Raw genomic sequence first — 16,020 nt, 5'->3', positions numbered from 1 at the left:
TTTATTTACTCAAATTAGGTAGTTCATACTCTTTTATCTTCTTAGAAGTGTGAGGCAATTTGACAACTTTTGACTCAGCTGAACGAAAGAGGCAGGTGATTTCACCGTCTAAGAGAGTGACCAACAGATGGAAGTAAGGGGGTGGGGAGGCACGTCTAGTGTTAGACCCCTATTCTCAGTCCCCAGGCTCCCATTCCTAACCTGGAAGGACATTCCTCTTGTGTCTCAAGGCTTTGGGTCCCAGAGCTCCCTGTCGGGCTGAGTGGCCCCCTGCTAAGGAACCCGGGGCGCTGTGCGGCCCCTTTAAGAGTCCAGCTCCTCCCCGCTCCAGGGAAAGTTGCAGCTTTTTCCGCCTCCTGGGAGGGTGAGAAGGGCCGGCTGCCGGAGCTGGGTTGCGATCTTCCCGGAGCCGGAGACCCTCCCTCGAAACCGGCACTGGGACGTCTCGCTCTCTGGAGGCACTTGTTGCAGGTGACAGGTAGGTCAGCAGCCAGCGGCCGCCCCCTCGCCCTCGGTCCGGGGCTCCTTCTGGACCCCCAGCTCCTTTTCGCTGCTGAAGCGCCCCCACCCCCATCTCGGGGTCGTGCGTCTTCCCTACCCGCTCTCTGGTCCCCCAGTTTTTCCTTCTCCCTAGCTGACCGCGTCTCCCGTCTCCCCGTCCGCCTCTCCCGACCGCACTCCCCAGGCTTGGACTCCCGTCTGCTTGGGCGGTCCCTCCCGGCCACTTTTCTTTCTCCAGGGCTTCTTCTGGCCCCTTCCCTGACCCACCCAGCACTAATGCGGGCTGTGCCCCTCTGGTAGCCGCCTTCCCTCTCCTCTCCGGCTCCCCTCGCGGGGAGTGCCCGGGCTTTTCCCGCCAGCCCGAGCTGGTGCCACTCCCGAGAGCTGGCCCTGGGTGCGGGGGCGGGGCCGAGCTCCTAGCGGGAACTGCGCCCTCCAAGGCGTCCAGTCACCTTTTCGTGGGTTCCTCTCACAGCGCTCGGCCGTCGAGCGGGGTCGCTAACCCGCACTCTCTTCGGACTTCCGACATTGCGGCTTCTCTGGCGTTGGCCAGTCAGCCACAGGTAAAGGCTGGAGGCTGGTTGGCTGGAGTCCTGCCTCAGTGGGCTCCCTCTGCGCTTGGGGCTGGGGACCTAGCTGTGTGCTGTGGAGCTGCTTTATATTGCCACTCTTCAAGCAGGCTGTGAGAGATCTGGTACTGGAGGAGGGTCCCCGAGATCTCAGAAGGGGCACAGAATGCTTCTGTCTCCTGTGTTGGTTTGTAATGGGGCAGAAAAAGGTGTTCCTCCAACCCTTAACATTGAATGAGGTGGGATTTGGGGTGGTGAAATCATTTGGTTAGAATTCTGGTGGCTTGAAAAGTGGTGAGTTTCTAATCAAGCTTTTCTTCCCCCAGTACTCTGCTTCTTCAGGATTAGAGGGCGTAAAATTCCAGAGTACTGTGCTTGGCAGGGTTGACCCTAGACCTTGTATATTTGTGGCAAAAATGAGTCTTCTGTACATCCTGGACCTCCTATATTTAACTGGCTTATTTTCTGCTCTTTAAGCTCCCCACCCCCACCTCTCATAAATCTATTAATATTGAGGTATTAATGACTTAAGACTTTTGTCGCTGTGGGAACCATGTTTAATGCAGAGACGTGGCCTTGATGAAGTTTTCTGCGTGTTTGGTTGTTTGGTTTTTAGCACCCTAGTAGAAAAGCACCACCAACTTGGCTTGTGAGGCTCTTTTTGGGCAGGGGATGAACGTTTCTGGTAACACAATTTCAGGTGTCTCACTCCTGGTCAGAGCAGTGAAATGGAGCTGGAGGCCTGTTCTGGGGTAACTGATCTGTGAGTATATGTAGTATTCCGGCTCTCTGAGCTTGTTAGGCTCTGGTTGTTAGGCTCCATTGAGCCAGACACTGTGATAAGTTCTTTAGATAAAAATGCAATCCTCACAATAACTCTGTACAGTAGGTACTACAGTTATAACCATATTATGATGAAAAAGAGACTGAGAAGTTAAGTGCCTTGCCCTCAAAATCTCGGAGGCAGAGCTTGTGTTCCTATCCTGTCACACTACCTCTATTGTCCTAGATGTTGGGAACACTGAATAGCTCATGGATGAGGACTAAGTGATTCAAAAATTTCCTTCCAAGCCCAAGTATATGTTTTGCTCCTTGATTCCACCTTAGCTGCACTGCCGAGACTATGGACTACTTACCTTACTGATGTCTTACCCACTTCATTTCCAACATGGGCCAGTTGCCACGTTACCACTATAAGTACACATCCCTGAGTGTACGTAGATGAATGAAATCTCCCGGGTTTTCAGCTCTGTGGTAATTGTCCTGAAGTTAGGGGAGGGTAACCCTGGATTCTAGGGATGTGTGCCTGACTCAAGTTCTTCCTCTCCTGCTGGCTAGGGGAGAAATGAGGGAGTGGTAAGTGATATGGATTTCCTGACAGCCATACCAGAGAGCCTGAGGGTGATCGTGTGCTAGTTTTGTCTTGGGATGGATGGAGTACCATAGACAAGGATAGGAAGAAAATGTCCTCCCTATTCCGATCTCTGGGACTTTGCTCAAAGCGTTCCTTTTTTTCTTCCTAAAAAGGTAACTTTCCTCCCCCATTCCCCCTCCCTGACATTAATTCCTATCCATCCCTCAAGTTTGAGTTCTAAAGTCACCTCCTTTGGAACGGTCTTACTGAACACATACTTCTTCCCCCAAGCAGAATTGCCAGTTATCCTGTGTCCTAAAGCACTTTGTTTACACCTCAGTAAAGCCGTTAACACTGCTTAGTTGTTTTTCCACCTGGAAGGCTGTAAGTTCTCCAAGGGCAAGGTCTGGATCTCGGAGCTCCCTTTGTCTTAAATATAAGATATTGGCAAATATTTGTGCCGGTAACCGGACATACCATGCCATTCCTTCAAGGGGCTGAGGTGTAGTGATGGTGGGGTTGAGGTACAGAAGACACCTTCCTGAGGCACTTGAAATACCACAGCTAGGAATTTGCCCTGACCACCCTATTTAAACGTGTAATCCCTTCCCTGAACATTCCATATGCCCTTTCCCTACCTTATTACATTGTTCTTGCTTATTGTCTGCCCTCCCACTCCCTCACCCACCATAACATAAACACCCTGTGGGCAGGGATTGCTGTCTGTTGTATTCACCGGTAGGCTCTTGGACCCAGAACAGTCCTTGGTACATCATAGGTGCATACTAATATTTGTTAATGAATGAATGGCATTGCCATTCTAGGAATTTGGCACTCTTGGAGTTAGGCACTCCTGGACCTGAAACTAAGCCTACCCAGTTTGTCGCCCTACAGGTGTAAGTTTGCCCCAGGCCCAAAACTCAGCTTTACTTCTGCTGATTTTTGCCTTGAGATTGCATTCCTGATGCCAACTTTGACCTAGTTGGAGGTACTTCCTCTCTCTTACTTTTTTTTTTTTTTTTTGATGCAGGGGCTCGCTCTGTCGCCCAGGCTAGAGTACAGTGGCGCGATCTCGGCTCACTGCAAGCTCTGCCTCCCAGGTTCATGCCATTCTCCTGCCTCAGCCTCCTGAGTAGCTGGAACTACAGGCGCCTGCCACCACGCCCGGCTAATTTTTTGTGTTTTTAATAGAGACAGGGTTTCACCGTGTTAGCCAGGATGGTCTCGATCTGCTGATCTCGTGATCTGCCCTCCTCGGCCTCCCAAAGTGCTGGGATTACAGGTGTGAGACACCGCGCCTGGCCTCTCTCTCTTATTTTTTAAAAGTATGCGTCCCTGGGTGGAAATCTCTAAAGTTTAAAAGTGGAAATGTAAAAATGTTGTGCTTCTTGTTGGTAGGAAGGGGGGCTGCACTGGGAGGAAGGGATGTGGACCATCAGGTGTCTTGAGGCCTTTCAGGCTTTTCGCAAGATCAATAAAAGGCTGGAGAAAGTTACTGTGCAATGGGGAAGTGAACAGCTCGAAAGAATAACGGATGACACAAATTAGGCTTCTGGTTTCAAGTTACCCATAGCCTTTTAGGTATGAGGTGGTTATTGGATTATGGAACTTTATGGAAAAGCCGTAGCTGAGTGCTATTTGTGTTGTACTTAACTAGTTTTCTACCAGGATGACTGTGCAGTCTGAAGAAACCATTGTGTAACATAAAAGAAAAAAGTGCTATTCTGTTTAGAAGTGTTTTGAACTGTTCAGAAAGGAAGAGGCCAGAATCTCTTAGAAGACAGACTTGGAAGGAGTTGGGCCCTCCATAAGGTGGTAAATATGTGATTCTCGTCATTTAATATATGTTAACTTATTTGAAACTCAAATTTGTACAAAAGAACTGACCAGCTTCTTTTTCTACTAAATTTGTCTCCCCAGCCTTTGAACATTGCAGTGACCCGGGGTTCAGTCCCTGGGCTTTTCTCCATCTAAAATCTTCACAGAGGCTCTCATCCAGCCGCATGGCTTTGAAGAACATCTGTCTAGACAGTCATCACTCCCAAATTTATGTTTGTGACCCAGGCCTTTCTTCTAAGCTGCAGCCTCATATATCCAGTGACCTATTTGACATCTCTGCTTGCCTATCAGATAGACCTCTCAAATGTAACGTGGCCAAAACGGCACTCCCGATTGCCCTTGTATTCCCACCCTCTTCCCTCAGCACTCCCTGTCTCAGTAAAATGTCACCATCATCCATTCAGTTGCTCAAACCAAGAACCTAAGATCACCCTTGATTCTTCTTTTTCTCTCGCTGCTCTCCACCCAATTTAATTCATAAGGGAGTCCCGCTGACCTGATCTTCAGACTGTATCATGTGTTCTGCCACGTCTCCATCTCCTCTGCCTGTCACCCTAGTCCAAGCCACCACAAGTCTGCCACAAACATTCTTGCATAATGCTCAAGGATACATATACACAAGTATTTTTGTGGGATAGCTTTCTAATCGGAGAATTGTTAGGTCAAAGGATATATACATTAAACAATTTAAATAGGCATCACCAGAGTGACATCCAAGAGGGTGTACCCTTTCACCATTGCGAGTGGTTTTCCTCCTGCCCTTGCTGAGGATGGATGACGCTTTTAATTTTTTCCAATCTGATAGGTGAAAAATAGTATCTAACTGATTTAACTTGGCATTTCTCTGATCACTAGTGCGGCTGAGCATCTTTTCATTTGTGCTAGCTGTTTGTATTTTTCCGAGACTTGCTCCTTTATATCCTTTGCACATTTATCTTTTGGGTTATATATTTGATTTGTTTGTAAGAACACTACATTTATTAGTTATATTTACCTATTGCCTATTATATAGTGCAAGTTTTTTTCTCTCTAGTCTGTCATATGTCATAACTTTGTTCATGATGTGTACCCCTCTCGTAATCAGATAAAACCCACTATAAAACATTTAAAAAACACGTTCATTAGATTTGGCAATTAGGAGGCCAATGACAACATCAGTGCAGCAGGAGGAGAGAAGGCAGATCGTAGAGGGTTGGGCAGTGAGGACTGAGAAGGACTGATAAAAAAATATGGTAGATACACATGGACATGGAGAGTGGGATGATAGACAATGGAGACTCAGAAGGGTGAGGGGTGGGAGAAGGGTAGATGATGAGAAATTTCTTAATGGGTACAATGTACATTATTCAGGTTATAGATACCCTAAAGTCTCTGACTTAACCACTGCATATGTAAGAAAATTGCATGTGTACCCCATAAATTTATATAATTAAAAAAATGTAGTATATACATTGAAGAAGCTTGGCTATGATGGGAAGGAGAGAGTGTTCCTTATAGACAGTAAGGCACAGGGGATAAAAAGGCTGTTTTATTTAATTTTGTTTTACTTTAAGAGATAGGTGAGCCCATTTATGTGCAGTTGGCATACAGCTTGATGATGCAAGGTCCCTGAGAAAGTCAGAGGGTGGGAGTGCCAGAGTGAAAGGGGGGAAAAGACTAGCCTTAGAGAAAAAGTAGTGGCTCTTCCATTGAAACAAGAGGATTCGCCAATCCTCTTGGTAAAAACTATGGAGAAGGAAGGAGCTGTGGAGGGACAAGATTTTGAGAGAGCCCCTCTGCTCCCAACAAGAGAGTGAAAGGTTGACCAGAGAGTAAAGAAAGGAAGAACAGTGAAGGGTTGGAATAGCATTTGAGAGAGACGAAAAGAGGAGTTCTTTAGGGGCATGTCATCCAGGTTATGTATGTGTATTTCAAAATATCATGCTGTACACCATAAATATGTACAATTTTTGTCAAGTATACCTCCATAAAACCGGAAAAATTTTTTAAAATGGCTTGGGTAACTTGAATTTGTCTCTGCCTCAAGTCACAGAACTCTGTATCCATTCTGTCCGGCAGCACTCATCAGACCAGGAACAGAGTGTGGACAATCTAGTATGGGGGATTTTTTCCGGGTGGCCATGACAGAAATAGGGAAAGGGCTGGAAATTGGATGGCCCTGGCAGAAGAACAGTTGAAATGATAGACCACTGTGGCTTTCATATTCATATCTGTGACTATCTAAACCTAACTTGACCTTGAGTAATTTTTAAGAAGTAGAAAATTTCCATGGCATCTACACTGCTTCTTGTTTGTAGCTCTATCAATTCAGGCATCAGAATACCACTAGTATCAGTGTCTTTAAACTCATCAGAAAGCATGATTTGATTTACTGAGGGCCTGCGTTGTGCCATGCTCTGTGTTGATTTACTGAGGATTTACATTGCACCAACTGAGAGCCTACAGTCAGGATCCTACAATGTAGATTTATCCATCTATCCATCCATCAACCCAGCTAGATGCTTGAGGTATGGCTGAGAAGAAGGTAGACAATGGCCATTTTTCTCCTGGAACTTATTTCGGCAGGGGAAGTGTATATTAAATATTGTATCACATAATTTTTTAATTACAATTGTGATAAGTTCTGTGAAGTTCAGTTTTCTTAGAAATCAGATTGTCACATTGCTTTTTAACAGGTCTTACTAATTTACATTTGCCAACAAAATATGAGAATATCTCTTAAATCCTTTTTAAAAACTGAAAATTGTCTTTCTGAAATTTTGCTGAATTAATAAGCAAACATAAAAAAAATCTTTATTGCCAGTAAGAGTGAAACTTTTTCTTTTTGATGTCTATTGGCCATATGATTTTTCCCCTTTAAGAATTATCTGTTCACGCTCTCTGTCTATTGGATACTTACCTCTTCTTGTTTTTAATAGATCTCTCATTCCATGTTTGAAACCATTAGCTACACTTCTCTCCTTTCTCCCTTAGCCCTGGTGACCTTAAAATATTTTCCCCTAGTCTCTACAGCCATTCCCTTTTGATCTCCTGTGAAATTTTTTTCTTACCTAGAAGTGTTGCTGTGCTTAGGGATGGGACTACATTTTTATTACTTGACTCAATAAAAGGTAACATATAAATCTTCTGTTCCTGCTTATCCCACCTCCAGAGGTAACAATGTTAAGATTGTATTTCTTTCTAGACATTTTTCCATTCATCCATGATCCAATCTGTATAAAATGTAAACAAATAAAAATGGAATCATATATGATTTGCAATTTTTTTTTTACTTAATATGCTTTCAGTGTCAGTATATATAGAACTACAGTACCTTCTTCTTTTTAACAAGGGCACAATATTCCCTAATATGTGTGTACCATAACTAGTCAGTTTCCTATTGATGGATGTTTATGTTCTTTAATTTTTTTTTGCTATTTCAAATATTGAGCATCCTCAGAATATATGTTTGTGAATTTACTTGAATATCAGCAGAATAAGTTTCTCAAAATGAAATGGCTATGTTAAAAATATGGTCAGTGGTACTAAAGATCCAGAGAAATCTAGGAAGACCAAGAACTGTCTATTGGATTTAGGAAGTTATTGGTGACCTTAGAGCAATTTCAGAGAACTGTGAGGCAGAAAGCTAAACTATGGTGGGTTGAGAAATGATTGGGGAGATGAGGAAGTGGAGGCAGTGATTATGTACAATTCCTTAGAGAAATCTGTCTGGCTTTGAAGAGCAGAGAAAGGGTAGTAGCAAGGAAGGAGTTGAGATTGAGGACCTGTTATTTATTTATTTATTTATTCATTTATTTAGGAAGGACCTGAGTTTCTTTAAAGGCTGGTGGGAAGGAGGGACTAATTAATAGAGCAAAATCCTTGGAGGGCAAAGTCCTTATGCCAGATGGGAGGGGATCCAGATTGAGGTAGAGGATTATCCTCAATAGGCATAGATGAAAGTAGGTTCATAGATTTGGCAGCAGGAACTTGTCTGATGATATTTCTATTTCTCTATGATATAATAGTTATGGCCAACCTGTTAGAGCAGGGGTTAAGATGGGACAAGGTTTGAGTTAGATATTTGTGGTGTTTGAAGAAGGTTTGAAATAGTTATTGTGGAGAACAGGAGAGCAGCCTAGGGAAGCATAGTTGCAGTGCCAGGCAGGGTTAAGATGAGCTTGGTGACCAAGAATTCATATGGATAATAATCTACCAGAGTGTGATTTTTTTTTTCTCCAGTAGATCTCAGGAGTCCTTGTGCATGCATAAAGTATAACAGTTGGGCTTAGAAGAGCTATGGTTTTTTAAATCAGATATTTGCAGTGAAATTATGCATTATTGAGGATATTGACAAGAGTGCAGTTGAAACAATAGAATTGGCTGGGTGTGGTGGCTTACACCAGTAATCCCAGCACTTTGGGAGGCTGAGGCAGGTGGATCACCTGAGGTCAGGAGCTCGAGACCAGTCTGGCCAACATGGTGAAACCCCGTCTCTACTAAAAATACAAAAATTAGCCGGGCGTGGTGGCGCACACCTGTAATCCCAGCTACCTGGGAGGCTGAGGCAGGAGAATCACTTGAACCCAGGAGGCAGTGGTTGCAGTGAGCTGAGATCATGCCACTGCGCTCCAGCCAGAGCGACAGAGAAAAAGTCTCAGAAAAAAAAAAAGAGAAACAAACAATAAAATTTAAATGTTATTGGGAAGGAAGTAAAGATGGGAAGGAGCTGAGGAGGTGAAAGCAGAAGGGCCTGTGGAAGACTGCCCCCACCCAAGAAATCTGAGAATAGGAATGGGGCTAGTTGGGGGGCTCATTGGCTGAATAGGCTAGAAGCACAGCAGGTTGTGGTCAGAGAGGGGGTGTTGAATCAGTGATATCAAAAGTGGAGAAGTCCTAGATGATAAGCTCTTGGGTGTGGCTGAATATGATATATGGTATTCTTGATGCCAGCTCATTCATTCAATAAATATTTATTTTGTGCATATTATGATCCAGGCAGTGCTCTAGGCACCAAAGGTACAGAAATGAACAAAACAAACTCCCTTCTCTCATACAGCTTACAATCTAGTGGGGGGGATTATTTTTATAAACTAAAAGAACATCCTTATTGATGTGCTGATTCCTGTATGTGTAGCTTTATTTGTAACTAATGATAATACCAGGATCAAATATTTACATATATGGGGGCTAAGAAGGTCCGTCTAGGCATTTTGAGTATCTTGCTTTATTTCAAGTTATATTAACTGAATTATGAAAACTCATACCTCTTTTCCCCTTAGAACTTTTTAAGGTATTTTTACTTACTGTGTCAGTATTGAAAATAAACAAATATATACAAATCTAATTTGAACATTTCATTGGTTTTAATTTTTATACTTTATTTTTTAAAAATATTAGGATATTGCTTCAAGCTGTAGACCAGATGTTGATAATGCATGTACTAATCTTGCTCTAGGGATTTGATATAATGTGTGAAGTAATTATGGTTAAGCAGTTTAGGAGGGAAAGAGGGCTTGTAATAAGTTAATATTTTACGTTTATTTTTATATTATTCTCTTATTTTATTATTTATACCTACCTTTTAATGTACATATGCTCATGTATATATTTATTAATATTTTATTTGAAAGAAATTAGCATTTATTTGGCATCTTATAGGCCTCAAGTAACACTTTAAAATTACCTGCCACGTATGCAATTCAATTTAAATTCAACTACAGGTTATTTTTTATTGTTTTAAGGTTTATGTGGCCATAGCCAGATCACAGCATCCCTAAAATTAAAAAGAAACCAAATGCATGAAATCACAGTTATGTGTGAGCATGGGCTGGATTAGTCATGAACCATGATGATTTCACATTTAAGGGGACTGTGTGGGTAATTTTTAGGTGACATGGTCTGCAAGAAATAATCAGATGCCAGCTAGAGTTCAGTTTAGAAATCCCCACCATCTGTGATCCTGGCAGAAGAGGGTCTTCCCTGCGGGGGTGCTGCATTATCAAAGCTTGTTGACTAAGGAAAGATAATAGTGTTCTGCGTGGGAGGTGATGAGGCTTATTGAAAAATAACAATGTGTCAGCTCTTACTGGACTTAAAAATGTTTTATACATATAAATGACCTAGATTTTAAAACAGTCCATTCTTTTAGTTGGGGATTTTAGATTTTTTAAAAATCTAAAAAATGGGCTGTCAAGGAAGGGGCTTTTGGCAGAGAAGAGGGTAAACTGGCCATCCTGCACCCATCAGCCTTATGAGGCTCTTGTGTCTGGCTCATGTTAGAGGAAGCTTCAAATGTAGATTTTGAAAGCTGGAAAGCTAAATGGGATTTGTTTTAATATATGTCTTTTCCCTGTTGCCAAGTAGGGTGTTTGGACACATGGTCTTGTTTTTATAATATTTCAGAGTTACTTCTATGTACCACATTTATGGAAATCTGCCTTCTAGGATTGGTGGTGGGTTTAAGGCGCCTTCTAGAGTTGCTGAGGAGCAGGGGAAAAATGTGTGGAATCATGAAAGACCACATTTCCACATATCCAAAACAAACATTCTGCAGGAGAAATGAATATATAGTATTAAGATATCTGACTTCCTTCTGGGACTTGTTTTAGAGTAGTATATATTATTTTAAGTGGGAATTTCTACAAACCATTTATGAACAGAATTTGTTGGTATTGAAAGGTAGCTATGTGGTTTCCATCTGGAGGAAATTGTCCCCACATATGATTCTAAGAGCTAACAAAAGAGGCATTTTAGTTACTACCACTGCCTTCTTCCACCCTGCTGCCCACCCCCACCCCCTGCCCCACCGTTATGCACCTGCCATCTTTTAGGATGGATGTCCTGGATGAGGGGAATGAGTTATTTTCTTGCGTATAATGTTGCTTTGAGCTAGAGTTGCTCTGGCCTGTTACATATATTGCAGGAGGAGGTCAGGGGTCTGGGAATGTAAGCCAGACCAAGGGCCTCTCAAACATTGTGTTTGTTATTAGCTGAAGACTTTTAGAAACCCCACCTCAAGTTCCTGAGGTTGATGTTCCCTTTTCCAAAAATCACCATATAGAGCAATATTGCCAGAATATGAAGAGACAGTATAATATAATGTAACGGTTAAGAGCTTGGACTCTGGAACCAGACGGCCTGGGTCCAAAAACCAGACTGTCAGAGGGCATGTGACCTTGAGCAAGTTATTTGCTCAATCTGTGCCTCACTTTCCTCATTTGTAAAGTGGACATAATAATTTAGTACCTACCTCATAGTGTGATTGTGAGGACTAAATAAAGTGCTTAGAAAAGTGCATGGTACATAATAAACATTATAGAAGTGTTAACTATCATTGTCATCATCTTCATCAGTTGGTGGATATCTTAAAAGGAGTGAAAACCAGCCAGGTGAGATGGCTAATGCCTGTAATCCCAGCGCGCTGGGAGGCCGAGATGGGCAGATCACGAGGTCAGGCATTTGAGACCAGCCTGGCCAACGTGGTGAAACCCTGTCTCTGCTAAAAATACAAAAATTAGCCGGGTGTGATGGCACACACCTGTAATCCCAGCTACTGGGAGGCTGAGGCAGGAGAATCCCTTGAACCCAGGAGGCGGAGGTTGAGGTGAGCTGAGATGGCGCTGCCTAACTCCAGCCTGGGCAACAGAGTGAGACTCCATCTCACAAAAAAAAAAAAAAAAAAAAAAGGAGTGAAAAGCACAAAATGCCTCAGCACATGCAAACTGTACTTCTGTAGAATCTATTTTGAAAAGGATCGTAGGGAGCCAAAACCTTACTGCAAAATCAGAATTTTGTAAAATTAAGAGCTAGTTGTAAATTTCTCATTGTTAGGGAAAAATACAGCTTTGCTCCCATACAACTTTTGAGAATGGACTCGTGAAGGCAGGCCCTAGGGGATTTTATGTGAGGCATAGATGTGCTCCATGGATGGACAGGTGGGGGTCTAGACCCCAGCTGACTCCTAGGAAGCCTCAGTTGCCCTTTGGTTTTGGAGCCTTGATACTGACTCTACCAGTTTGTCTCCACTCCTGTTTTTCTTCTTTTTGATCCTATTTTTAAAATTTATGATATTTTTTGATGTTTTATGAATCTTTGTAAGTCACTTTAAATCCTGTCTGGAACAGTGTATAAATAAATATCCTTTAAACTGATCATATCTAATTACTAACATTTGCTTCATATTTATGCTTGTCAGCCTCCCTCCATGCAGAGAGGTACGGTGACCTTCCATCTAGGCAAGAATACTGATTAGATTTCTCAAATTTCATAGAAAGATGTCAAAACTGCCATATGCTCATATATTTTGCAAAGCATATGGTTAATAATAATTAAAACGAAACAGCTACCAATATTGAGTGCTTACTCTAGGCCAGGCACTATGCTATGCCTTTTACTCATGATGCATGCTTGAATCCTCACAGCCATAGGCAGGAGCTCTTATTATTAATCCTCATTTTTACAAATGGGGAAACAGACTCAAGGAGGTTAAATAACTTGCCCAAAGTTAATTCAGGGAAAAAGCAAAGCTGCGATTTTAACCCAGGCAGCTCAGATCCAGTGCTTTTAAGCACAATTCTATGCTATACTGTCCTTAATTAGAAATCTAGCACATCAGAACTCCAAGTCCTAGTAGAAGAGGCCGTACTTCTGTTACAGAACATTCACAGGTCCTGCAGATTTTCTCTCCGTGTTATGTCTTTAATATGCCCCTTTCCATCTCTAGTGCCACTGCCCTCTACTCTTGGCTCTTGTCATTTTTCCCCTGGATTTATGCCACAGCCTCCTCAAATCCATAGTCTGCAAAATTGTCAGTGTGCCCTAACAAGTCCTTTCTTTACCTAAAACTCTTCAATGACTTCTGTTGTCAAAGGCTAATTAGCCGTGTTTTTGCGCATAGCATATGGAGCACCCGCCAGCCACACGATGTGATTCCCCACCTGCCTCTTCTGCATTCTCCCTTACAATTTAAACCAACCAGCATCATTGTACTACTTGCTCATACCATGTTGCTTTATGCCTCCATGCTTTTGTAAATGCTACGCACTTTGCCTGGAAAGCCCTCTTTCTCCTGCTTATCCAGCTGAAACACATTAATTTACAATCAATTCATGTGCTACTGCTGGATATTCTCTTTCTAGTTCCCTTTCCCCAAGCTGAATTACGTGCCCTCCCTTGGTATTCTTATAATATCTCATACATATATTTCTTTGGTTACCATGTTTTTTTTTTAAGGATTATTTAAGTGTCTCTGTTACTAAACTGTGAACTCTGTGGGCATGGACTGGCTCTGTTCTTTTCTTCTTAGCCAGCTAGTGTACCGCTTAGCACACAGTTGGCCCTCCCAACTAGTGAGCATTCTGTAACAATGCAGAATACAGAGCTCTAGGACAGGGAAAGAAGTAGGATTTGGAAGGCCTGAAACCGTGCACACATTCAAAGATAATTACCAGGACAGCAGAAGGAGCTCTTGCAGAAAAATCTTTGGGGCCAGGTAATTTACATTATTTAACCCAAGAGCCAGAAAGGATGTGGGGAGATGGGAGCTGGGGTCTGAATCCAAAGGGAACTTTGAAACTTCTAAGAAGTCAGACTTAGCAGCTTTATAAATTGAAACTTCCTTGAATTTGTCTGAGTAGCCTGGAATAAGTATCTAAGACAGATACATTTTAATAAGAATATTTATAGTTTTCTAGGAGAGACATCACCCTAAAATTGAAAGGGGCAGTTGATACAATAACCAACACAATATCCCAAAGCAAATATTTTATTGACTGTAAGCAATGTTGTATGCTCATGCAAATGTTACCAGTAAGATGTTATCCATTGGTATGTTTGTGCATAGGTGGCTGGATCCAGACAAGGGGATTTTAGGAAGCCCTGCATCCCTGGAAGCTTTCTTTTCTACTTGAGTTTTTTTCTTTTTTCTTTTTTTTTTTTTTTTTTAAGTTTTGCAGACCACCATATACTCTGGATTTGGTCTCATTTTTCCATGCTCTAAAGTCAACTTTTTTTTTTTTTTTTTTTTTTTTGAGATGGAGTTTTGCTCTTGTTGCCCAGGCTGGAGTGCAGTGGTGTGATCTCAGCTCACCGCAACCTCTGCCTCTCAGGTTGAAGCAATTCTTCTGCCTCAGCCTTCCCGAGTAGCTGGGATTACAGGCATGCACCACCATGCCAGGGTAATTTTGTATTTTTAGTAGAGACGGGGTTTCTCCATGTTGGTCAGGCTGGTCTTGAACTCCTAACCTCAGGTGATCCTCCCGCCTCGGCCTCCCAAAGTGCTGAGATTACAGACGTGAGCCCCCACTCCCGGCCAAATCAATTCTTTTACCTTTAGATTATCAAATAACTAGTCCCCCGCCCATGGGTACTAGATTTTGCTACCTTTTAGGGCTATGCTTCACACATGTTCTGGAAACCCACACAAATAATAGGTGTTAGTTTTGACAGTATTTAGCTTGATCTGCTTTAGATGCTGTCATTGCCTATGTCACAATTAGTTAATAGAGTCCACTTTTTTTTTTTTTTTTTTTTTTTTTTTGAGAGAGAGAGAGAAAGAGCCTTATTCTGTCACCCAGGCTGGAGTGCAGTGGCCCGATCTTGGCTCACTGCAGCCTTGACCTCCCGGGCTCAGGTGATCCTCCCACCTCAGCCTTCCAGGTAGCTGGGATTACAGGCACACACCACCACACCTGGCTAATTTGTGTGTGTGTGTGTGTCTGTGTGTGTGTGTAGAGATGGGGTTTCACCGTGTAGTCCAGGCTGGTCTCAAACTCCTGGGCTCAAGAGATCCTCCTACCTCGGCTTCACAAATTGCTAGGATTACAGGCATGAGCCACCTCACCTAGCCTAGAGTCCACTTTTGAATGTGTCTTATGACAGCAAAAATTCTTATTCATTATGCTTTACTACTTGCATAAGAGCAACTGCATTACAATCATCAGAATGATTTATTCTTTCCTAATTAACGTACATCATATCTCTATGCAAGCAGAATCATGAAAATATATGGCAATTTGTAGAATAGTTTCCCTTAACCAGCCTTTAAGTAAAGGACTTCCTAGCTTTTTTGATTACTCACCTTTATCACCCCAAATTTTTATCACTCCTAAAATAAGTATTTATAAACTACATTATTTACCACTGTATTGGTCATATATTATAAAGCATGCACAGGCCAGGTGTGGTGTCTCACGCCTGTAATCCCAGCCCTTTGGGAGGCCGAGGCAGGAGGATCACTTGAGTCTAAGAGTTCGAGACCAGCCTGGGCAACATGGTGAAACTCCATCTCTACAAAAAATAAAACAAAGTAGCCAGGTGTGGTGGCTTGTGCCTGCGATCCCAGCTACTGGGGAGGCTGAGGTGGGAGAATTGCTTGAATCCAGGAGGTCAAGGCTACACTGAGCTACGATTGTGCTGCTGCACTCCAGCTTGGGTGACAGAGTGAGACTCTGTCTCAAAGAAAAAGCACAAAAATAGAAATAAAGAAGGATGAAAGATTAAATGAACTTTTAAAAATTAATTCTAATATTTATTAATGGTACAATAACCTTTGCCCTCATTTTGATGAGACCAGTGACATTAAATGTGCTTCACTTAAACAAAATTTTGGTTTATGATACAGCTACTTGAACATCTGATTCTAACTTCTGTTTATTTTTATACTTGATTTTAATGACTGATGCCTCACAAAGTATATACATTTTAAAATAGAAGAAGTATATTGTTTGGATGCACTTACTAAATGATCATACTCATATTACAGTTCCAGGCACCAGT

The 16,020-nt window shown here is 42.4% G+C and overlaps 1 protein-coding gene across 3 annotated transcripts in view; it reads left to right on the top strand.

Moving 5' to 3' along the window:
• Positions 1-329: 329 nt before the first annotated feature.
• The window catches only part of SYTL4 (synaptotagmin like 4), a 57,065-nt gene continuing 41,374 nt past the window's right edge, over positions 330-16,020 (top strand). For 2 of the 3 annotated variants that reach the window (XM_054470930.2, XM_063660330.1), the window contains exon 1: positions 330-478. The gene's annotated coding sequence lies outside the window, so the exon portion shown is untranslated. The remainder of the gene's footprint in view (positions 479-16,020) is intronic. The other variant, XM_063660331.1, reaches the window with a different exon arrangement.

The sequence above is a fragment of the Pongo pygmaeus genome, chromosome X, assembly GCF_028885625.2.
Source record: "Pongo pygmaeus isolate AG05252 chromosome X, NHGRI_mPonPyg2-v2.0_pri, whole genome shotgun sequence".
Classification (NCBI taxonomy): domain Eukaryota; kingdom Metazoa; phylum Chordata; class Mammalia; order Primates; family Hominidae; genus Pongo; species Pongo pygmaeus.
This window is presented reverse-complemented; position numbering and strand designations above follow the sequence as displayed.